The sequence below is a fragment of the Lepisosteus platostomus genome, chromosome 5 (genome assembly GCF_059453375.1).
Source record: "Lepisosteus platostomus isolate fLepPlt1 chromosome 5, fLepPlt1.hap1, whole genome shotgun sequence".
Lineage (NCBI taxonomy): Eukaryota > Metazoa > Chordata > Actinopteri > Semionotiformes > Lepisosteidae > Lepisosteus > Lepisosteus platostomus.
The window spans coordinates 39,476,746-39,500,932 of record NC_142615.1 but is presented as its reverse complement, the minus strand read 5'-3'; the positions used below and the strand labels follow the sequence as shown (position 1 = coordinate 39,500,932).

Here is a 24,187-nt window from a genome sequence, read left to right as displayed (position 1 = left end):
AGGCACCGGAAATACATTGGGAACAAATGACCGGTCTCTCAAGACCTCTGTGAAGTACAGGAGCGTGCAAAACGAGGCTGTTTCTGCCCGGTCTCGGACCAGGGACCTCTCGCGTGTTAGGCGAACGTGATAGCCGCTACACTAAGGAAACCTGCAGGGACCGCTGCTGGTGTCTCGCTTGCGTTTCGGGCTGAGAAAGGGACGCGTCACTTTAGGCAGGGGGCGCTGGAGAGAGGAACAAAGGGCGCGATGAAACAAAATGCCGAAACCCGGGATCGAACCAGGGACCTTTAGATCTTCAGTCTAACGCTCTCCCAACTGAGCTATCTCGCCAAGTCCACAGCCACCTGCTCCAGCCTTCCTGTGTTGCGGCATGAGCGCACCAAGAGGAGCAGGAGAGTGTTGCAGGAACGTCACTCAGAAGGAAAGGAACATGTGACCGGTCGCTCAAGACCTCTGTGAAGTACAGGAGCGTACAAAAGGAGGCTGTTCCCGTCCGGAACCGCTGCACTACGGAAACGGTGAGAAAAGGGGCCCCCCGGCAGTGAGTATTCAAGCTTATTGCATTACTGCTCCCAACCAGTTGATATCAATTTAATTCCTAAGGGTTATGTACTTGTTTTGAGTATCTCATGTAGAAGTTGTAAACAAGTTCAATTACGAAACGGTCTAAATGAATGATATACCGAACTTATGTCCTCTTGATATGTGTAACTCTTTGTAACTGAATGAATTCTGATAACCCTTACGATAAGATCTGTTAGGTTTGCATGCATATTCTATATATTAACAAATGTATCCTCGTGTATTAGTACCTGTGTGTGCGTTGTTTGAGTTATGTCGCATGGTTGGATTCTAAGACCATTAAAATAATCAATTTTGTGATTTACTGCCACAAAAATAATTGTCCCAGTAAATGCCCAAACCCCTACAGAACTGGTGCTTCGTGAGAGAACACTACAACAGTGGGTGATATCCTGTCCCAGCCTGAGGAGCAGACAGCGAGCCTGTCTCTTAATAATACTAATAATACAGTGTGTGATTCCCTGCCCCAGCCAGAGGAACAGACAGTGAGCCTGTCTCTCAATAATAATACAGTGTGTGATCTCCTGTCCCAGCCTGGGAAACAGTGAGTCAGCCTCTCAATAATTATAATACAGTGTGATCTACTGTCCCAGCCAGAGGAACACACAGTGAGCCTGTATCTAAATAATAATAATACAGTGCGTGATCTCCTGTACTAGCCTGAGGAACAGACAGCGAGCCTGTCTCTCAATAATGATAACCTAGTGTGGAATGTCTTGTCCCAGTCTGAAGGACAAACAGTGAGCATGTCCCTCAGTAATAATAGAACAGTGTGTGATCTCCAGTCCCAGCAGGAGGAACAGACAGTGAGTCTGTATCTCAATACTAATAATACAGTGTGTGATCTCCTGTCCAAGCCTGGGGAACACTGAGGCTGTCTCTCAATACTAATAATACAGTGTGTGATATCCTGCCCCAGCCTGAGGAACAGACAGTGAGCCTGTCTCTCAATAATAATAATACAGTGTGTGATTTCCTGTCCCAGCCTGGGGAACAGTGAACCAGATACTCAATAATAATAATACAGTGTGTGATTTCCTGTCTCAGCCTGGGGAACACTGAGCCTGTCTCTCAATACTAATTATACAGTGTGTCATTTCCTGCCCCAGTCAGAGGAACAGACAGTGAGCCCGTCTCTCAATAATAATAATACAGTGTGTGATCTCCTTTCCCAACCTGAGGAACAGACAGGAGTGAGCCAGTCTCTCAATAATAATAAAGCAGATTATGATCTGCTGTCCCAGCCTAAGGAACAGTCAGGAAAGAGCAGGTCTCTCTATAATAATAATACAGTTTGTGATCTCCTGTCCCAGCCTGAGGAACAGACAGTGAGCCTGAGTCTCAATAATAATAATACAGTGTGTCATTTCCTGTCCCAGCCTGAGGAACAGTGAGCTTGTCTCTCAATAATAATAATAATACAGTTTGAACTCCTGTCCCAGCCTGAGGAAGGGTGAGCCTGTCTCTCAATAATAAAAATACAATGTGTTATCTCCTTTCCCGGCCTGGGGAACACTGAGGCTTTCTCTCAATACTAATAATACAGTGTGTGATATCCTACCCTAGCCTGAGGAACAGACAGTGAGCCTGTCTCTCAATAATAATAATACAGTGTGTGATCTCCTGTCCCAGACTGAGGAACAGACAGTGAGCCTGTCTCTCAATAATAATAATACAGTGTGTGATCTCCTGTCCCAGCCTGGGGAACATACAGTGAGCCTGTCTCTCTATAATAATAATTCAGTGTGGGATCTCCTGTCCAACTCTGCGGAACAGACAGTGAGCCTGTCTCTAAATAATAATAATACAGTGTGTGATCCTCTGTCCCAGCCTGAGGAACAGACAGTGAGCTTGTCTCTCAATAATAATAATACAGTGTGTGATCTCCTGTCCCAGCCTGAGGAACAGTGAGCCTGTCAATCAATAATAATACAGTATGTGATGTCCTGTCTCAGCTTGAGGAACAGAGAGTAAGCCTGTCTCTCAATAATAATAATACAGTGTGGGATCTCCTGTCCCAGCCTGGGGAACAGTGAGCCAGACTCTCAATAATATTAATAATAATAATAATACAGTGTGATCTACTGTCCTAGCCTGAGGTACAGTGAGCCTGTCTCTCAATAATAATATAGTGTGTGACCACCTTCTGTGGTCTGTTTCAAATCCACCCGCGATGAGACACTGAGGAGAAATGAAGAGCCCCAGTCGCGCTAGAAAATCACCAGGGAAAGAGACTTTCAATGTAGGAAAAAAAAGTCGTTAGTAACAGACATAATATGTTTGTTTTGTTTTTGTAATCGCTGCGATGTGTGACTAAGCTCATACGACTAAGAGTTGCCCCCTTTGTCTAGATCTGGTAACCTGCTTGTCGCTGGTGGGCCAGATCGTGTCCCCCGTCACTACACTGGGGCATTAAGACCCACACAGACCGCAGGGTGAGTGCCCCCTGCTGGCCCCACTGAGAGGTCGTATCCCAACTCCTCCGCTCTCTGCGAAAAGCAGTATCTTCAGGCCCTGACATCCCACCCCTGCCACTCTCTGCGTAAATAAGTATCGTCAGGCCCTGACATCACACCCCCACCACTCTCTGCGGAAAGCACTGTCGTATAGCCCTGACACCCATCCCTCCACTCTCTGCATTAAGCACTGTCGTATAGCCCTGACACCCACCCCTCCACTCTTTGAATAAAGCAGTGTCGTCAGGCCCTGACATCCCACCCCCGCCACTGTCTACGTAAAGTAGTATCGTCAGGGCCTGACATCCCACTCCCGCCACTCTCTGTGTAAAGTAGTGTCATATGGCCCTGACACCAATCCCTCCACTCTCTGCATAAAGCAGTGTCTTATGGCCCTGAAACCCTCCCCTCCACTCTCTACATAAAGCAGTGTTGTCAAGCCCTGACATCCCTCCCCCGCCACTCTCTGTGTAAAGCACTGTCGTATGGCCCTGACATGACACCCCCACCACTCTCTGCGTAAAGCACTGCCGTATAACCCTGACACCCACCCCTCCACACTCTGCGTTAAGCTGTGTTGTCAGGCCCTGATATCCCACCCCCGCCACTCTCTGTGTAAAGCAGTGTCATATGGCCCTGACATCACACCCCCACCACTCTCTGCCGAAAGCACTGTCGTATAACCCTGACATCCCACCCCTCCACTCTCTGCATAAAGCAGTGTCGTCAAGCCCTGACATCCCACCCCCACCACTCTCTGTGTAAAGCAGTGTCATATGGCCCTGACATCCTAGCCCCGCCACTCTCTGTGTAAAGCAGTGTCATATGGCCCTGACATCCCACCCCCACCACTCTCTGTGTAAAGCACTGTTGTATGGCCCTGACATCACACCCCCACCACTCTCTGCGGAAAGCACTGTCGTATAGCCTTGACACCCACCTCTCCACTCTCTGTGTAAAGCAGTTTCATCTAGCCCTGACATCCCACCCCCTCCACTCTCTGAATAAAGAAGTGTTGTATGGCCCTGACACCCACCCCTCCATTCTCTGCATAAAGCAGTGTCGTCAGGCCCTGACATCCCACCCCTCCACTCTCTGCGTAATGCGGTATCGTCAGGCCTTGACATCCAACCCCCGCCACTCTCTGCGTAAAGCAGAGATGTTACAGACATTTACAACAAAGACATATTATAAAATATTGACATATACTGTAGGCGGCTGGAGCATTATTGGGAGACAGACTCACTGTTCCTCAGGCTGTGTTATTTTTTATTTTGGTCAAATATTCAGCTAGTGTGTATTGTCTGTTTAAGGTTCTGTAGCATTCCAGTTTATGTTGTGTTTGTGTGTGTGTGTCCCAGTGTGTGAGATATTGCTGTTTGATCTGTGCTGTGATGTGGTTGAGTCTGGGTTGTGGTGCTCTAGCAGTGCTGTCCTGAGGCTGGTTAGTGTCGGTGTCACTCACTGCGAGTGTGATCTCAGCAGAGTCTCTGTACTCTTGGGACACTTGACTCACTGTCTCTCTCTTTCTCTCCCTGTGCTGTTCCTCTCCTGCCCCCTCTCTCCCTCCTTGGACTCCAGCTGGAGGAGGTCCAATCACCACCTCCTGTGAGACAGAAGAAAAATAAGGTGGGTAATGCTCTGATCCTCTCTTTACTCCTGTCCAGTGTCCAGTCAGTGTCCAGTCAGTGTGTCTGTATGAACCCCTCTCTCTCTCAGTGCAGTGTTCATGTACTGGAGTGTCCAGTCAGTGTGTCTGTATGAACCCCTCTCTCTCTCAGTGCAGTGTTCATGTACTGGAGTGTCCAGTCAGTGTGTCTGTATGAACCCCTCTCTCTCTCAGTGCAGTGTTCATGTACTGGAGTGTCCAGTCATGTGTCTGTATGAACCCCTCTCTCTCTCAGTGCAGTGTTCATGTCCCGGTGTGTCCAGTCCGACTCTTAACGTGACTCTCCTGTCTCTGCTTCAGAAGCGCTGGTGCGTCTTTTTAAACTCCCTGAGCTGCGTGTCGGTGGAGACAGATGATCAGGACGAGCCGATGGAGGCGGCGGAGACCGTGGGTCAGGAGAGGAAGAGCGAGGGAGAGGAGAAGCAGGCTGCCGGGAAGGACAAGAAGAGGAAGAGGAGGTGCAGGTGAGCAGACAGGGGGGCGCCGCCCGGTCGTGTCTGTGATTCAAGGAGGAGTCTCCTCTTGCTGTTTGATGTCATGGTGACGTCTGTGTCTGTGTCCCTCACACCTGCAATAACAATATTCTTTCCAGGTTCCTTTCCTGGTTCTGTGCCAGCTAAGATCTGGACTGGACTGGACTGGAGCTGAGGGACGCCAGACTGGACTGCACTGAAGCTGAGGGGCCCCAGACTGGACTGGACAGGAGCTGAGGGACACCAGACTGGACTGGACTGGAGCCTAGGGACACCAGACTGGACTGGACCAGAGCTGAGAGACACCAGACTGGACTGCACTGGAGCTGAGAGACACCAGACTGGACTGGACTGGAGCTGAGGGGCCCCGGACTGGACTGGACAGGAGCTGAGAGACACCAGACTGGACTGGACTGGAGCTGAGGGACCCCAGACTGTGCTGGACCGAAGCTCAGGGACCCCAGTCTGGACTGAAGCTGAGGGACCCCAGACTGTGCTGGACCGAAGCTGAGGGACACCAGACTGTGCTGGACCGAAGCTGAGGGACCCCAGTCTGGACTGCACTGGAGCTGAGGGACACAAGGTTGGACTGGAGCTGAGGGGTCCCAGACTGGACTGTACTGAAGCTGAGGGGCCCCATTCTGGACTGGACTGAAGCTGAGGGGCCCCAAACTGGACTGGACTGAAGCTGAGGGGCCCCAGACTGGACTGGACTGAAGCTGAGGGGCCCCAAACTGGACTGGACTGAAGCTGAGGGACCCCAGACCCCAGTCTGGACTGAAGCTTGTAATTTTTGTTCTTTTGTTAAGCATCAATAAAACATTTTTTAAAAAAATCTGTTTAGCTTTTGGTTTCCCCCCCCCAAAGTTGCTGCTGGGAGAGGTGTTAGTGGGGCCAGCAGGGGGCGCTCTCACCCTGCGGTCTGTGTGGGTCCTGTTGCCCCAGTATAGTGACGGGGGACACTGGACTGTAAACAGGCGCCGTCCTTCAGATGAGACGTCAAACCAAGGTCCTGACTCTCTGTGCTCATTAACAATCCCTGGGTGTTTCTGGAGAAGAGTAGGGGTGTTACCCCACTATCCTGGCCTGATTCCCCCCCTGGTCTTGACCCATCATGGCCTCCTAATCACCCCCCTCTCTGAACTGGCTCCATCCCTCTGCTCTCCTCCCCACTGGATCCCCCTGACCTGGGAAGAGCTCTGAGTGGAGAGTCCAGACGAATTAATTATTATTATTATTCGTGCTGCACTGGGCTTCAGTTCTGGCAGTGAGAGGGGGACTCTGTGATCAGTACAGATACTTATGACTGTATAATAATACACGATAGAAATGGAAAACAGGGTAGCGCTGTAGTCTCTTCGAAACGTTTTGAACTGCCAGAAGAAGTTTTCACAACCCGGACTCTTGAAGGTACAGGTCTTCTCCCATCGTCCGGAGCAAAGTGTATGGTGTCCTGGTGATTTCTCCCGTTTTGAACGGAGTTTAATGTCGCGTTTCTACTTTATTAGAGAGAGGCACTGAACATCCTGTGATGGACTGGTGTCCTGTCCAGGGTGTGTGAGTGTGTGTGTGTCCTGTGATGGACTGCTGTCCTGTCCAGGGTGTGTGAGTGTGTGTGTGTCCTGTGATGGATTGGTGTCCTGTCCAGGGTGTGTGTGTGTACTGTGATGGACTGGTATCCTGTGAAGGACTGGTGACCTGTCCAGGGTGTGTGTGTGTCCTGTGATGGACTGGTGGATCACAATATTGATTCTCCTCCTTGATTCCCTCCTTTATCGCCAGAGTGAAAGCGGGACACGGCAGTAAAAGCTCAGCCCTGCGGGTGGTGGTCCTCTCGGCCACACGGGGGCGCTGTGGCTCCACGGGGGGGGGGGTTATGTTCAAGTCCCGCTGGGAATCGCACCGACGCGGCGGAGTTCGTGAACGTCCCAGACACCAAGAAAACGAGAGAGAGAAAAAAGGTCGTTTTTCGGGGTTCAAGAAGCAACCCCGAGATTCAGGGAGTTTCCCCGCTGAGCTTACTCTGCCGAAAACACGCAGGTTTTATTTTTTTCCCGTGCCCCCCCTCACACAGGCCGTTTCTGTAGCGTGAAGTTGTGTTTTTTTGCGCGGCGGTCGGTGAGGGGTGAAATTTTCTTTTTTCCCACGGTCTGAAACAGAAACGGCCGGGTGGTGTTGTAGAGAGGTTGACGTGCCTGGTTTTCCTCGTCTCCGAAGCCCGTTTTTTTTGGGGGGGTCGTGAGGTCCCACGCAGCGCTCGGAAAAGAAAATGCCGTCTCTTTTCCCCGCAGGACGGGGGGGGGGGAACCCGTGTTTTTTGGACGTGGCGTGGCCCGAAATTTCCGCCCTTGGCCGCTAGAGGGGGGTGGAGGTTGGTCTTTCTTTGACTTGGGGGTAGGGGGGGTGCTAATTTCACTGAACCAAACCCCACGGAAACCCGTGTTGGACGTGGGGGTGCTGAATGCGCCCTCGACGTGATTTTGTTTTTAAATTCAAGTGCAGCTTTTGTTACCCTTGGGCCGGAAACAGCTGGACCCGTTTCCCCTGCCTGTCCGAGGTGGCGACTACCGGGGTCGTACAGGGACACCCGGCTGGCCGCTGAGAGTTGGAAAAATAAAATGTCCACCTAAAAAAAAAAACAACCACGAAAAATGTCGGCCATTTTTGTTTCGCGGCCAAGCCGTGAGCGCGTCGGGGGCGACGTCACGGGGGCGTCACAATGAGCCGCCTGACGTCACAGAGCGGCGGAATCTAGCGGGGGGCGGCGCTGGAGCCCCGTGAGCTCAGAGGAGTGAAGAGAGAGGAGGAGGAAAGGACTATATAGCGCTTTCTAAACACGTGTTTCTTCCAAAAAAGATTCGCGGGTTACTTCGACTTCAATCAAATAATAGTTTCAGCTTCAGATTCACTCTGAAGTATCCCCGTGAAATCGGTAAGTCAGTTAAAAATGCCGCTGTCGAGAAATAACAAAATAAGTTGAGAAATAAGTTGTTTTTTTTCCCGTTACTCCACTCTTATGGGTGTGATCGTGCTGTAAAAAGATATTAAGAGGAGGTGCACCTCTACACAGAGAGTGGTGGGGGTGGGGAACAAGCTGCCCAGCCCTGTGGTTGAAGCCGATACCCTGGCTTCTCTCCAGACACAGCTGGGTGAGCTCCTCCAGTCAGGACAGGAGGGTCTACTGTACACAGAGAGTGGCGGGGGTGTGGAACAAAGCTGATACCCTGGCTCCTCTCCAGACACAGCTGGGTGAGCTCCTCCAGTCAGGACAGGAGGCTCTTCTGTACACAGAGGGGGGCGGGGGTGGGGAACAAGCCGCCCAGCTGTGTGGCTCCGCCCCCTCCCCTCCCCTCTGTGACTCTGCTTGTCTCGGCAGGACGATGGACCGACAGAGATGCCGCACGGTACAAAGATAAATGCTGACCATGACTTCAGAAGCATAAATTGCCTTACACTCAATTTAAATACAAGCTGTCTTTAGCCCTCTAAGCTGGCTAGGCTCAGAACACACAGCTTCATTAGCGAATACATATGCAGGACAACTAGAGAAGACGTTTTACAGAGGATGGATTTTTAGGAACATCCCATCAGACATCCCATCATATTCACAACGTGAAATCTAGAAAATAATATTACGTAACCAAAATCCGCAATATGGAAACAGAACCTGTGTAATTGTTGATAGATGATGTACTCGTAACATTTTTTCAAGACGAACTACAACATTTAAAAAATGACTTGTATGTACTTGATATCTCTAATCAATCCACGGGTCCCAGCACAAAACGAAAGTAAAACGCATACCGTTTCTCGCTTCTTATTGCTCAAAAGTAATTTGACCGTATGAAATGCATAATATAAACCTAGAAACATATACATGAGCAGTACTTAAGCACTGTAGTATCGGTGTTAAGACATACCTCTCAAATACTGTAAATCAAGTTAAAAATATCTCAAGACCGATTCTGGTCGTAATGAAACCATGCAAGGGAGTTTTTATGTCCGTTGCAGTTCTTTTGCAACATGAATATAATTATATCGTTATTAAATTCTTGAGATACGCGATTCCATATTATATTCCCTTTTAATCAAATTCTAAAAGTATGCTTGTTGACTCCGGTATCGCGTTAGTTAAAGACTTCGATGCTTAAAATGTTTAGGGAGAAATGGAATACTGGTGTGTATGTTTTCTTTAAAGTACCGAGACCAGCCATATACTGTATGTTTATGTTCCAAAATTAATATCGTTTATGGGCTTCACACGCGTTGCAGTATGCTCAGGCACTAAGTAAAAGGAGATGCTTCGTATTGCTTGACTAATTTTAAAAACTAAGTTATAAATATAAAAATTGCAGGCGCTGCTCTGGTGCGTCGGCTCCTACACAGTGCCTGTCTGCCGTAAGCGTTACAATATACATACAGTACCCAACACTGCTTGTACCCATCTGTCATGCAAATAAAACACCTTGAACTGAATTGAATTGAGGGGAGAAGGGGGGATACTAAAGCCAATACTGGCTCAATGGGCTTTGACGTGCTAATGCGTTGGTTTAACGGTCCGGGTGTGGCAGGCTTCCAATGTCAACTCGACTCGATTAGAAGACAATGAACGTATTTTAGCCCTAAATGAATTAATAGCAAACATGGTTTACATAAAATACATTTTTCCAAGAAAGTTTATAATAATACGATCTATAGTTGAAATCTGAGCCTACTTTAAAAATAAAGGAAAAGCATTTTCAGAGAGCAATCACGCTGTGTTTATGTAGAAAAAGTGATTAGGTTTATGAGCAATCTAATTACCTATTTGCTTAAAACGCTATATAAAATAAAGTTTATTTAGAGATGAATGATCAGTGTCGCAGTTTAAATAATGTGAGTCAGGAAACTAACACAGCGCCACCGGATTTAATAACGCAATAAAAACGCTATAAAATAATGTGACACAGTACAGCACAGTACAACAATACTGACCATGACTTTAGAAGCATAAATTACCTTACACTCAATTTAAACACAAGCTGTCTTTCTGTATGAACCTCTAAGCTGGTTCATACAGAAAATGTAGAAATGCATTAGCCTGATCATGATTAAAAAACACATAATTAAACACGCGTTTGCGATTTAAATCAGAACACGATTTAAATCAATATAAATGTTTATATTGTAACGCATACTGTCCAGCCTCCATTTCTCTATAAAAATTTACTGTTGCACACACACACACAATAGAAGCAGGAACCGCTGTCAGAAGGGAAGATATATTCAAAATATCGCAAATATCGATCATGTTGCGATATTTTGAAATATAAAAGTCAATTGATTGTCCATAATATCGCTTACCTATTTTTTCGAAGAAATGTTTGTTAAAATAAAAGTCCAGCACCAGCTGGATTCGAACACACAACCTGCCAGCTGGTAGTCACGCACCTAGACCAGTAGGCTACCAGACAGCTCGCATGATCAGGTAGGCGAAACAGCCTTACACAGTCCTGCCGCAGTACACGGATATAATCATACCGTTATTAAATTCTTTAGATACGCGATTCCATATTATATTCCCTTTTAATCAAATTCTAAAAGTATGCTTGTTGACTCCGGTATCACGTTAGTTAAAGACTTCGAAGCTTACAATGTTTAGGGAGAAATGGAATACCGGTGTGTATTTTTCCTTGTGATATTTTAAGCTCTAGTTGAATGATAGGTGTCGCATTTTAAATCATTTTCGTAGCTAGAAATTATGAAACGCCCTGTTAAAAGCAAGGAAGTTTTTATGCCCCGTTGAAGTAAAACAAAATGCCTGACAAAGTATGGCTTGGACAGATTCCAAGTGCTTGTACAAATGTGCTAAAGAAATTATACTTTGAGTATACAGCTTGTCCAAAGTCATCCATTATCAATACTATTAGTAATATCTTCAGTAAAGGCTTTGATGCATAAATATTTCTGATAAAGGTAGGTTGTGTACTTCTGTCCAACTGAGCAATCTTGCTTTCATAATATATACCAACATTTTAATGACTGATGATTAACATGCTGTAATACACAGTTCAAAATTAAAGGCTCAAATGCTGTACATGAGAGGTTAAGCTCCCCCTGGCGGTTTTACAAGGCGACGCCGGATAGTTAGTCACGTGACACACGTGACACCGCGTGATACTGCGTGATACTGTGACACGCCCACCGGGGTATGCCGCGAAATACCTCACCCATTTTGAATGGCTGCATCTGTAGCAGCGCAAAGCACTTGACAGACCAGGTCTCACGGTAACACCTCCAGACGAGGAGAGACACTTCCAGTGGTGATCTTGACTGAGGACACGCCTCGGCTCAAGAGACAGGGTCGCGGGTCCGAGGAAAACCAAGCTGCAGGTCCATTATGGCCTTCTGAGAGCACAGATTGCCTCTGGACGTCCTACACTCTTCCTGGACACACTGTAGAGACTCACCTGTCCGGACTCTCACTGGACACACTGTAGAGACTCACCTGTCCAGACTGTTACTGGACACACTGTACACACTCACCTGTCCAGACTCTCACTGGACACACTGTAGAGACTCACCTGTCCAGACTGTTACTGGACACACTGTACACACTCACCTGTCCAGACTCTCACTGGACACACTGTAGAGACTCACCTGTCCAGACTCTTACTGGACACACTGTACACACTCACCTGTCCAGACTCTCACTGGACACACTGTAGAGACTCACCTGTCCAGACTCTTACTGGACACACTGTACACACTCACCTGTCCAGACTCTTACTGAACACACTGTACACACTCACCTTTCCAGACTCTTACTGGACACACTGGTCAGACTCACCTGTCCAGACTCTCAATGGACACATTGTAGAGACTCACCTGTCCAGACTCTTACTGGACACACTGTACACACTCACCTGTCCACACTCTCACTGGACACACTGTACACACTCACCTGTCCAGACTCTCACTGGACACACTGTAGAGACTCACCTGTCCACACTCTCACTGGACACACTGTAGAGACTGCCCAAGGCCCCTAGTCTCGACACGACTGGGCTGGGCTATTTGGTCAGAGCTGTCTCGGAGATGGGCTGTTTGGCGTCTTCACAGGTCACACCGGTCAGGCCGAACCCGGACTGGCAGCGGGAGAGGTCCCGGCCCAAGTCCCGGTGCTTTTCTGTAAGTCTGACCCGGTCGCCTTCCGCGAGACTGGACCGGCCGCCCTGTGGTGGGCCCGGTGCCCCACATCTACCCTACAGCTCCCCACACTGACCCCTAAACTCCCGATACCCTACAGCTCCCCCACTGACCCCTAAACTCCCGATACCCTACAGCTCCCCCCACTGACCCCTAAACTCCCGATACCCTACAGCTCCCCACTCTGACCCCTAAACTCCCGATACCCTACAGCTCCCCACTCTGACCCCTAAACTCCCGATACCCTACAGCTCCACACTCTGACCCCTAAACTCCCGATACCCTACAGCTCCACACTCTGACCCCTAAACTCCCGATACCCTACAGCTCCCCTCACTGACCCCTAAACTCCCGATACCCTACAGCTCCACACTCTGACCCCTAAACTCCCGATACCCTACAGCTCCCCACTCTGGCCCCTAAACTCCCGATACCCTACAGCTCCCCACTCTGGCCCCTAAACTACCGATACCCTACAGCTCCCCACTCTGACCCCCACAGTCCTGATGGCCGAGAGGTCTCTGCTTGCTGTAGTGATTGAGTGAGCTCTGTGGACCTAACCTCTGTCTTGTGTCCTCGTTTCCAGCATCTCCTAGTGGTCCGTCATTTCACCAGAGCTGAAGGTGAGATCTGGGGAGGAGACAGAGCACCCCCTAACACCCGTGAGCTAGGTTACAGGGTAAGACAGCTTCTTACTGTTGGACACACCTGTCCACACTCTTTCTGGACACACTGGACACACTCGCCTGTCCGGACTCTTACTGGACACACTGGACACACTCGCCTGTCCGGACTCTTACTGGACACACTGTACACACCCACCTGTCCAGACTCTTACTGGACACACTGTACACAACCACCTGTCCAGACTCTCACTGGACACACTGTCCACACTCACCTGTCTGGGCTCTTATTGGACAAACTGTACACACCCACCTGTCCAGACTCTCACTGGACACACTGTCCACACTCACCTGTCTGGGCTCTTATTGGACACACTGTCCACACTCACCTGTCCAGACTCTTACTGGACACACTGTACACACTCACCTGTCCACACTCTCACTGGACACACTGGACACACTCACCTGTCCAGACTCTTACTGGACACACTGTACACACTCACCTGTCCAGGCGTAGTCTCTGCTCCTCATCCCCCCTCCGTTGTGTCTCCCCCTCTCCCCGCTGGACAGAATCCCGTGGTGTCTTCGTGTTTCCCCGAGCTCGTCCAGAAGCTTGAGAGGGCGGCCGAGCTGCAGCTGGAGCTCCCGGGGTCGTCCGGCTCGTCCCGCTCGGGCTCGCCCAGCTCATTCGGCTCGGTGTCCCCCCCCCCTCGCCCAAGAGCCCCCTCCGCTCCCCGGCCCCGGCCCCCCCCTCCGGCCCCCTCAGGCCCCTGACCGCCCCGCCCCACCGCCCCCCCTTCCTCCCCGCCATGCCCCTCGAGCCCCCCCTGCTGCCCGGGGCGGTGCCCCTGCCCCTGCCCCCGCCCGTCCTGCCCCCCATCGCCCGCCCGGCCCCGCCAGGCCCCGCCTGGGGCTCCCCAGTGCGGAGGGCAAGGAGAGAGGCTGAGATGTCTGACGAGGCAAGTGGGGCAGAGTCTGTCCGTCTGTCCGTCTGTACGTCTGTCTGTCCTTCTGTCCGTCTATCCTTCAGTCCATCTGTCCCTCTGTCCATCTGTCCCTCTGTCCTTCTGTTCTTTTCTCTGTCCATCTGTCTTTCTGTCCTTTTCTCTGCCTTTCTGTCCATCAGTCCATCTGTCCTTTTCTCTGTCTTTTTGTCCGTCTGTACTTCTCTCTTTCTGTCTTTCTGTCCTTCTGTCTGAGTTTCTCCATGTCTCCCTGCTCTCTGTCTGTCCTGCGTTGTCCCAGCTGGGTCTCTCTCCCTGTGTCTCTCCGTGTGTCTCCCTGCCTGTCTCTCTGTCTGTCCTGCGTTGTCCCAGCTGTGTCTCCCTCCCTCCTCTCTCTCTCCATGTGTCTCCCTGCTCTCTGTCTGTCCTGCGTTATCCCAAATGGGTCTCTCTCCCTGTGTCTCTCCTTGTGTCTCCCTGCTCTCTGTCTGTCCTGCGTTGTCCCAGCTGGGCCTGTCTCCCTGTGTCTCTCCGTGTTTCTCCCTGCTCTCTGTCTGTCCTGCGTTGTCCCAGCTGGGTCTCTCTCCCTGTGTCTCTCCGTGTGTCTCCCTGTCTGTCTCTCTGTCTGTCCTGCGTTGTCCCAGCTGGGCCTGTCTCCTCTGCTCTCTGCCTTCAGCTCTGTTCGCCAATGTCCCGCCAGCCCGTCACTCTCTCAGCCTGTCTCTTGACTTGCAGGAGGAAGAGGAGGTGGAGACAGCTCTACCGGCAGGAGAGAGGAAGGAGGTCAGTGCTGGTCCCACCCTGCCCCCTGTCCTGTCTGTGGTGGAGTTTTGCCGTCTTGTCTGTCCCTGGGTCTCATTGTCTCTCTCTCTTTCAGCCCTGTCTCTCAGTGTCTCTCTCAGCCTGCTGTCTGCCTGTCCCTGCCTCTCTGTCTCTCTCTCTTTCAGCCCTGTCTGTCAGTGTCTCTCTCCTCCTCCTCTCTGTCCTCAGTGTGTCTCTCTCCTCCTCCTCCTCTCTGTCCTGTGGTGTCCAGTGGGTCAGTATTAGTGGGCTACACCCAGGCTCACTCACTGCGAGTGTGATCTCAGCAGAGTCTCTGTGCTCTTGGGACACTTGACTCACCTGTCTCTCTCTTTCTCTCCCTGTGCTGTCCCTCTCCTGCCCCCTCTCTCCCTCCACGGACTCCAGCTGGAGGAGGTCCAATCACCACCTCCTGTGAGACAGAAGAAAAAGAAGGTGGGTAATGCTCTGATCCTCTCTTTACTCCTGTCCAGTGTCCAGTCAGTGTGTCTGTATGAACCCCTCTCTCTCTCAGTGCAGTGTTCATGTCTTGGAGTGTCCAGTCAGTGTGTCTGTATCAACCCCTCTCTCTCTCAGTGCAGTGTTCATGTACTGGAGTGTCCAGTCCGACTCTTAACGTGACTCTCCTGTCTCTGCTTCAGAAGCGCCGATGCATCTTTTTGAAGTCCCTGAGCTGCGTGTCAGTGGAGACAGAAGATCAGGACGAGCCGATGGAGGCGGCGGAGACCGTAGCTCAGGAGAGGAAGAGCGAGGGAGAGGAGGAGCAGGCTGCCGGGAAGGACAAGAAGAGGAAGAGGAGGCGCAGGTGAGGAGACAGGGGGGCGCCGCCCGGTCGTGTCTGTGATTCAAGGAGGAGTCTCCTCTTGCTGTTTGATGTCATGGTGACGTCTGTGTCTGTGTCCCTCACACCTGCAATAACAATATTCTTTCCAGGTTCCTTTCCTGGTTCTGTGCCTGCTAAGATCTGGACTGGACTGGACTGGACTGGACTGAATTGGACTGGACCAGAGCTGAGCTGAGGGACACCAGACGACTGGACTGCAGCCTAGGGACACCAGACTGGACTGGACCGGAGCTGAGAGACACCAGACTGGACTGAAGCTGAGGGACCCCAGACTGTGCTGGACCGAAGCTGAGGGACCCCAGACTGGACTGGACAGGAGCTGAGGGACACCAGACTGTGCTGGACCGAAGCTGAGGGACCCCAGTCTGGACTGAAGCTGAGGGACCCCAGACTGTGCTGGACCGAAGCTGAGGGACCCCAGTCTATGCTTGACCGAAGCTGAGGGACCCCAGTCTGTGCTGGGCCGAAGCTGAGGGACACCAGACTGTGCTGGACCGAAGCTGAGGGACCCCAGACTGTGCTGGTCTGAAGCTGAGGGACCCCAGACTGGACAGCACTGGAGCTGAGGGACACCAGACTGGACTGGACTGGAGCTGAGGGGCCCCAGACTGGACTAGACTGGAGCTGAGAGGCCCCAGACTGGACTGGACCAAAGCTGAGGGACCTCAGGCTGTGCTGTACCGAAGCTGAGGGACCCCAGACTGTGCTGGACCGAAGCTTAGGGACCCCAGTCTGGACCGAAGCTGAGGGACCCCAGTCTGTGCTGGACCGAAGCTGAGGGACCCCAGACTGGACCGAAGCTGAGGGATCCCAGTCTGTGCTGGACCGAAGCTGAGGGACCCCAGACTGGACCGAAGCTGAGGGACCCCAGTCTGTGCTGGACCGAAGCTGAGGGACCCCAGACTGTGCTGGACCGATGCTGAGGGACCCCAGTCTGGACTGAAGCTGAGGGACCCCAGACTGCACTGGACTGAAGCTGAGGGGCCCAAGACTGGACTGAAGCTGAGGGGCCCCAGACTGGTCTGGACTGAAGCTGAGGGGCCCCAGACTGGACTGATGACCTTTTGTTAAGCATCAATAAATTTTCTTTTAAAAAAATCTGTTTAGCTTTTGGTTTTTTCCCTCCCCCCCCCCCTAAGGTTGCTGCTGGGAGAGGTGTGAGTGGGGCCAGCAGGGGGCGCTCTCACCCTGCAGTCTGTGTGGGTCCTGATGCCCCAGTATAGTGACGGGTATAGTAAACAGGCGCCGTCCTTCGGATGAGACGTAAAACCGAGGTCCTGACTCTCTGTGCTCGTTAACAATCCCTGGGTGTTTCTGGAGAAGAGTAGGGGTGTTACCCCAGTGTCCTGGCCTGATTCCCCCCCTGGTCTTGACCCATCATGGCCTCCTTATCACCCCCCACTCTGAACTGGCTCCATCCCTCTGCTCTCCTCCCCACTGAGAGCTGCTGTGTGCTGAGCGGACTGGAGCATCATCCAGGTAGGGGCTGCATACTGGGGGGGCTGGAGGGGATCCCCCTGACCTGGGAGGAGCTCTGAGTGGAGAGTCCAGACTTATTAATTATTATTCTTATTCGTGCTGCACTGGGCTTCAGTCCTGGCAGTGAGAGGGGGACTCTGTGATCAGTACAGATACTTATGACTGTCTAATAATACACGATACAAATGGAAAACAGGGTAGCGCTGTAGTCCCTTCGAAACGTTTTGAACTGCCAGAAGAAGTTTTCACAACCCGGACTCGTGAAGGTACAGGTCTTCTCCCTTCGTCCGGAGTAAGGTGAGAGGTCACCCCCTTGGGGCGCAGTATCCCCGATGCACCCCCCCACCACCACCCAAAACGACACACACTACTGTGACGATTGGGAGACCCCGGTTCGACCAGCCCCTGCGGTGGAGGAAACGACCCGCTGGAGAGAACACGCAGACTCCACACAGAAGGGTCACCTCGGCATTTATTCCAACAGCAAAACACCAGAGCGAAACGGGTCTCCGAAAGATGAGCGCACACCGGGAAAAACACTACGGGGTCATTACACATGGGAATAGGAGTTATTTTTTTCTTTTCCGGACGTCAGTTGTATCGTGTCCTGGTGATTTCTCCCGTTTCGAACGGAGTTTAATGTCGCGTTTCTACTTTATTAGAGAGAGGCACTGAACTTTGGGGAACATGACATCCACCCAGTATTACTAGTAGGTTGATAAATATAAATGTTCTTTTTCCCCCCGTATGATACCTCGCGAAATATAACGATGGCCAACTCCTTAAGTCGAAATTTAAACCCTTCTCACGCTACAAGACAGTCCGTCAACATCGCCGCGGCCCAAAGCGCGACCTTCGGTATGACGTTGGCGGAAAGGGGGTAGGGTAAGTACGTCACAGCCGGGGGAAGCCCCTATCACGTGAGAGGGGTGCGGCGGGCGACGAGCCCCCGGGGGCGAAGAGAAGTTGATTTGCGTGGGGTGTGGAAACACTACACGACCGGGCAAGCGAGCCGTTTTTTTTTTTGTTTTGTTTTTTCCAGAACATCAGAACAACCGCAGAGATGACCATCGATCCACCTCCGGACGTTTCCTTTTTTTGTCCTCTTTGGCCCCCAAAATAAAAAAAAAAACTGGGATCCATCGTGGCGTTGCCAAATTAAAACGTCAACCACTTTTCGGGCTTTCGTGCTGTCCATGATGAAACCGTCATGGTTGTGTAAGGATACGTTACGTCACAGACCGGCGGCGCTCGGACGTGAGGAGTGTCGTTACGTTTTTGAAACGGGCACGTCAGACAAGATCTCTGACAAGATCTCTGAAAAACCCAAACCTGTAAGATTCAATTTCAATTCAGTTTTTTTATATAGCGCCTTTCACAACAAGAATGCCCCAAGGCCCCGAACAAAGGAGTTGTTCCACCCCCCCGCCACCCTCTGTGTACAGTAGAGCCCCCTGTACTGACTGGAGGAGCTCACCCAGCTGTGTCTGGAGAGAAGCCGGGGTATCGGCTTCAACCACAGGGCTGTGCGGCTTGTTCCCCACCCCCACCCCCTTCTGTGTACAGAAGAGCCTCCTGTCCTGACTCCAGTAGGAAATGTCACCTGGAGGCAACACACCGGCTTCTTTTAACAGATCACCTCGGGAATCGGGAACAACGGAGCTGTGTGCGGCCGTCTGTACGGAGGGTTTCAGCGCGGCGGGGCTCCGGGCTCAGGTCTGGACCCGGGGGGGGGGGGACTGTCTGTGTGGAGTCTGCATGTTCTCCCTGTGTTCTTCGGGTCCAAAGACAGGCTTTTGGGCTAATTGGCTTCTGGGAAAACTGGCCCTGGTGTGTGTGTGTCCTATGATGGAGTGCTGTCCTGTCCAGGGTGTGTGAGTGAGTGTGTGTTTGTCATGTGATGGACTGGTTCCTGTCCAGGGTGTGTGAGTGTGTGTGTCTGAGTGTCCTGTGAGGGACTGGTGTCCTATCCAGGTTGTGTGTGTGTGTGTCCTATGAGGGACTGGTGTCCTGTTCAGGGTGTGTGTGAGTGTGTGTGTGTGTGTGTGTCCTGTGAGTGACTGGTGTCCTGTCCAGGGTGTGTGAGTGTGTGTGTGTCCTGTGATGGACTGGTGTCCTATCTAGGGTGTGTGTATGTCCTGTGATGGACTGGTGTCCTGTCCAGGGTGTGTGAGTGAGTGTGTGTGTGTCCTGTGATGGACTGGTGTCCTGTCCAGGGTGTGTGAGTGTGTGTGTCTGTGTGTCCTGTGATGGACAGATGGTACCAAGCCTGGACACCCATGAGACACTGGCTTCCTCAGAAGACTCTCACGGAGGGCACACTGTCCCTAACCCGGGTCCAGAAGAAACTACAGTGATCTATAATTCCTGCGCCTCGGAAGGGTTTATGACGTCTATGTCCGGCGCCCGCGCCCGTGGACCGGCGGTTTGGCATCGCGCTCCGCAGCTCGAGCTTCGGTGCGAGGCAGGGCGGGAGGGAGCCGATGTGGCCTCGGCGCCATCTTTGCTGGTGAGTCAATTGTGACCGTTGCGGTACAATAAACCATCAATAAACCTTTTCCCACCCCGTCCAGTATTTCTGTCGCGGCCCACGTCCCTTACAATCGACAAACTATAAAAAAAACAGTAGCCCTTCGCAACATTACACGCCATTTTTTTTTATTTTAAACGTCCGCTAGATACGCAGGTGGCTCGATACCTGTCTTATCCTCGCCGGCGTCTTTATACCGGCAAGTGAATTTTATTTGGGGTCCCTCAGAATTGTGACAGAAATGTCAGTGAACCACAATAAAAAACGAAACTTTTTTTTTAAAGGCGGTGAATGGATTTTTTGAGTAACCGTGTAGCGACTAACGTAAGGAAAAAAAGTTGTCTTTCCCTACGAAGACGTTTTGGTACAGGACTTTCTTTAAATATCAGTTGTGCATAGCGTTTTACAAAAAGTTGATGATGATCTTGGAGATAATTGCAAAGGAAAATTGAGATAACTACCAAAACATTACGTGTGAAACGACAGGACAGAACTTTGAACCCACAAAGAAACAAAGGTATGAAATATTGCCTCGTCATGGGGGGTTGATAATTGTAGTAAGTGTTCCTAATTTTCGTAAAGAAATGTATATTATGGGAGTCACACGTGAGATTTAGTGTATATACGTTTCATATTGTGCATATATACGGGGTTAAAAAGTGGAATGAGTATGATTATAAACTCGTGTGTCCTATAATCAGATAATTTTTGAACAAGCTTTGATTAGACAGGTGAAAAACAACATCAGATCCTTTATTTTAATATATTCTCACGTCTGAATATCAGCTTCTCCCCTCTGGCCAACATTTCAGGGCTCCCAGGTGTAGATCCCAAATTGAAACAAATATTAATTTGTTACCCAGTTAAACAGTTAATAGAAGTGAGTGACCAGGGTAAATTAAGGTGGGTCAGTGTAAACTGTTTATTCTGGACCAGACTTCGTCATGTGTGATATGTCATGACTTCTTATATTAAGTTTTATCTTTATATTTAGTTCTACATGTGTAATAGATGCGATGTGTGTCCATAAAAAGGTTTCTGCAGGGGAAAATCAAGTTGGTTTTAAGACCGTGTTTCCTTTTTAGGGTACGTTTGCATTCCAAGTGTGGGGTTTTTGCCTTTTTATCATATTTTGGATGTGAATCCGTGGTATTTTTGCTGAGACAAGTTGCCTTTCTTATACGCGGAGGGATCTGCTCGTGAGATGTCCGCTTGGTCCATTTCTGAGCTCAGTATAAGGTGTAGAAAGCATGACTGTCATCATAACCCGCATCTCACCCAGGTGTGGAATAATGTTGTGACTATTGCTTCAGCAATAACATGCTGATTGCATGTTTCTAGATGGGTATAACAGAGATCTCAACTACTGAGGGGCCTTATTAATAAAGTCTCCACAGCCGAAGCGCTGTGTCTCTTTTCAGCTGGCGATAAACCTTTCCTCGATCTTTTGCGGACTTGTAAAACTGTTCCTGATCAGAATAAAAAACGCTCACGCTAATACACAAGCACCCGTGTCTCGCCAAAGCTGACAAATAAACAGACGGACATGCCGCACTGCACGTGTGAACAGGGGAATGAGCGAGCGAGCGGGGATAGGGCGCCTCCTGCGCTTAAAAGCTTACAGCACCTGGTATTCCCAGGCGGTCTCCCATCCAAGTACTAACCAGGCCCATCCCTGTTTAGCTTCCGAGATCAGACAAGATCAGGCGTGCTCAAGGGGGTGTGGCCATAAGGGAGAGCAAAGCTCGCTGGCTCCCTTCTTATTGAGAGGACAGCTCCGTCGCCTCTTTTACGACGCTGCTTTTTTTCCCTTGCGTTTTTCTCTTCTTCCCACGTTCTCTCTCTTCACTGCCTTCGTCCCCGCTCTATTTCACTTCAGCCTTTCACTCTTGCTTCCTTCCAATGAGGACGGAGCTGCGGGAGAAAGGGCCCTATAGAGGATCGCTGTGGAGAGCTGCTGCTGTGTTTTGACATCTGAGCTCTGTTGAAAACGATCTCAATACAATTCTGAAAAACGCGAATCTCCGAACGCCAGCCGAACAAGTCTCCACAGCCGAAGCGCTGTGTCTCTTTTCAGCTGGCGATAAACCTTTCCTCGATCCTTTGCGGACTTGTAAAACTGTTCCTGATCAGAATAAAAAACGCTCACGCTAATACACAAGCACCCGTGTCTCGCCAAAGCTGACAAATAAACAGACGGACAAGCCGCACTGCACGTGTGAACAGGGGAATGAGCGAGCGAGCGGGGATAGGGCGCCTCCTGCGCTTAAAAGCTTACAGCACCTGGTATTCCCAGGCGGTCTCTTATCCAAGTACTAACCAGGCCCATCCCTGTTTAGCTTCCGAGATCAGACGAGATCAGGCGTGCTCAAGGGGGTGTGGCCGTAAGCGAGACCAAGGCTCGCTGGCACCCTTCTTATTGAGAGGACAGCTCCGTCACCTCTTTTACGATGCTGCTTTTTTCCCTTTTTTTTTTCTTCTTTCCACGTTCTCTCTCTTCACTGCCTTCGTCCCCGCTCTATTTCACTTCAGCCTTTCACTCTTGCTTCCTTCCAATGAGGACAGGGCTGCGGGAGAAAGGGCGCTATAGAGGATCGCTGTGGAGAGCTGCTGCTGTGCTTTGACATCTGAGCTCTGTGGGAAACGATCTCAATACAATTCTGAAAAACGCGACTCTCCGAACGCCAGCCGAACAAGTCTCCACAGCCGAAGCGCTGTGTCTCTTTTCAGCTGGCGATAAACCTTTCCTCGATCCTTTGCGGACTTGTAAAACTGTTCCTGATCAGAATAAAAAACGCTCACGCTAATACACAAGCACCCGTGTCTCGCCAAAGCTGACAAATAAACAGACGGACAAGCCGCACTGCACGTGTGAACAGGGGAATGAGCGAGCGAGCGGGGATAGGGCGCCTCCTGCGCTTAAAAGCTTACAGCACCTGGTATTCCCAGGCGGTCTCCCATCCAAGTACTAACCAGGCCCATCCCTGTTTAGCTTCCGAGATCAGACAAGATCAGGCGTGCTCAAGGGTGTGTGGCCGTAAGCAAGAGCAAGGCTCGCTGGCACCCTTCTTATTGAGAGGACAGCTCCGTCACCTCTTTTACGACGCTGCTTTTTTTCCCTTGCGTTTTTCTCTTCTTCCCACGTTCTCTCTCTTCACTGCCTTCGTCCCCGCTCTATTTCACTTCAGCCTTTCACTCTTGCTTCCTTCCAATGAGGACGGAGCTGCGGGAGAAAGGGCGCTATAGAGGATCGCCGTGGAGAGCTGCTGCTGTGCTTTGACATCTGAGCTCTGTGGAAAACGATCTCAATACAATTCTGAAAAACGCGACTCTCCGAACGCCAGCCGAACAAGTCTCCACAGCCGAAGCGCTGTGTCTCTTTTCAGCTGGCGATAAAACTTTCCTCGATCCTTTGCGGACTTGTAAAACTGTTCCTGATCAGAATAAAAAACGCTCACGCTAATACACAAGCACCCGTGTCTCGCCAAAGCTGACAAATAAACAGACGGACAAGCCGCACTGCACGTGTGAACAGGGGAATGAGCGAGCGAGCGGGGATAGGGCGCCTCCTGCGCTTAAAAGCTTACAGCACCTGGTATTCCCAGGCGGTCTCCCATCCAAGTACTAACAAGGCCCATCCCTGTTTAGCTTCCGAGATCAGGCGTGCTCAAGGGGGTGTGGCCATAAGCAAGAGCAAGGCTCGCTGGCACCCTTCGTATTGAGAGGACAGCTCCGTCACCTCTTTTACGACGCTGCTTTTTTTCCCTTGCGTTTTTCTCTTCTTCCCACGTTCTCTCTCTTCACTGCCTTCGTCCCCGCTCTATTTCACTTCAGCCTTTCACTCTTGCTTCCTTCCAATGAGGACGGAGCTGCGGGAGAAAGGGCGCTATAGAGGATCGCTGTGGAAAGCTGCTGCTGTGCTTTGACATCTGAGCTCTGTGGAAAACGATCTCAATACAATTCTGAAAAACGCGACTCTCCGAACGCCAGCCGAACAAGTCTCCACAGCCGAAGCGCTGTGTCTCTTTTCAGCTGGCGATAAACCTTTCCTCGATCCTTTGCGGACTTGTTAAACTGTTCATGATCAGAATAAAAAACGCTCACGCTAATACACAAGCACCCGTGTCTCGCCAAAGCTGACAAATAAACAGACGGACAAGCCGCACTGCACGTGTGAACAGGGGAATGAGCGAGCGAGCGGGGATAGGGCGCCTCCTGCGCTTAAAAGCTTACAGCACCTGGTATTCCCAGGCGGTCTCCCATCCAAGTACTAACCAGGCCCATCCCTGTTTAGCTTCCAAGATCAGACAAGATCAGGCGTGCTCAAGGGGGTGTGGCCGTAAGCGCGAGCAAGGCTCGCTGGCACCGTTCTTATTGAGAGGACAGCTCCGTCACCTCTTTTACGACGCTGCTTTTTTTCCCTTGCGTTTTTCTCTTCTTCCCACGTTCTCTCTCTTCACTGCCTTCGTCCCCGCTCTATTTCACTTCAGCTTTTCACTCTTGCTTCCTTCCAATGAGGACGGAGCTGCGGGAGAAAGGGCCCTATAGAGGATCGCTGTGGAGAGCTGCTGCTGTGCTTTGACATCTGAGCTCTG

The 24,187-nt window shown here is 50.8% G+C and overlaps 1 non-coding gene and 5 pseudogenes across 1 annotated transcript; all 6 read right to left on the bottom strand.

Annotated features, from left to right (window-relative positions):
* Positions 1–260: 260 nt before the first annotated feature.
* trnaf-gaa (transfer RNA phenylalanine (anticodon GAA)) lies at positions 261–333 on the bottom strand. Its single transcript has one exon. It is a non-coding gene; the product is annotated as a tRNA-Phe (tRNA).
* A 20,874-nt stretch (positions 334–21,207) lies between these two features.
* On the bottom strand, positions 21,208–21,326 carry LOC148666410 (5S ribosomal RNA; annotated as a pseudogene).
* Positions 21,327–21,863: 537 nt separating this feature from the next.
* LOC148666409 (5S ribosomal RNA) lies at positions 21,864–21,982 on the bottom strand (annotated as a pseudogene).
* A 534-nt stretch (positions 21,983–22,516) lies between these two features.
* Positions 22,517–22,635, bottom strand: LOC148666408 (5S ribosomal RNA; annotated as a pseudogene).
* Positions 22,636–23,172: 537 nt separating this feature from the next.
* Positions 23,173–23,281, bottom strand: LOC148666407 (5S ribosomal RNA; annotated as a pseudogene).
* Positions 23,282–23,818: 537 nt separating this feature from the next.
* LOC148666406 (5S ribosomal RNA) lies at positions 23,819–23,937 on the bottom strand (annotated as a pseudogene).
* Positions 23,938–24,187: the final 250 nt, after the last annotated feature.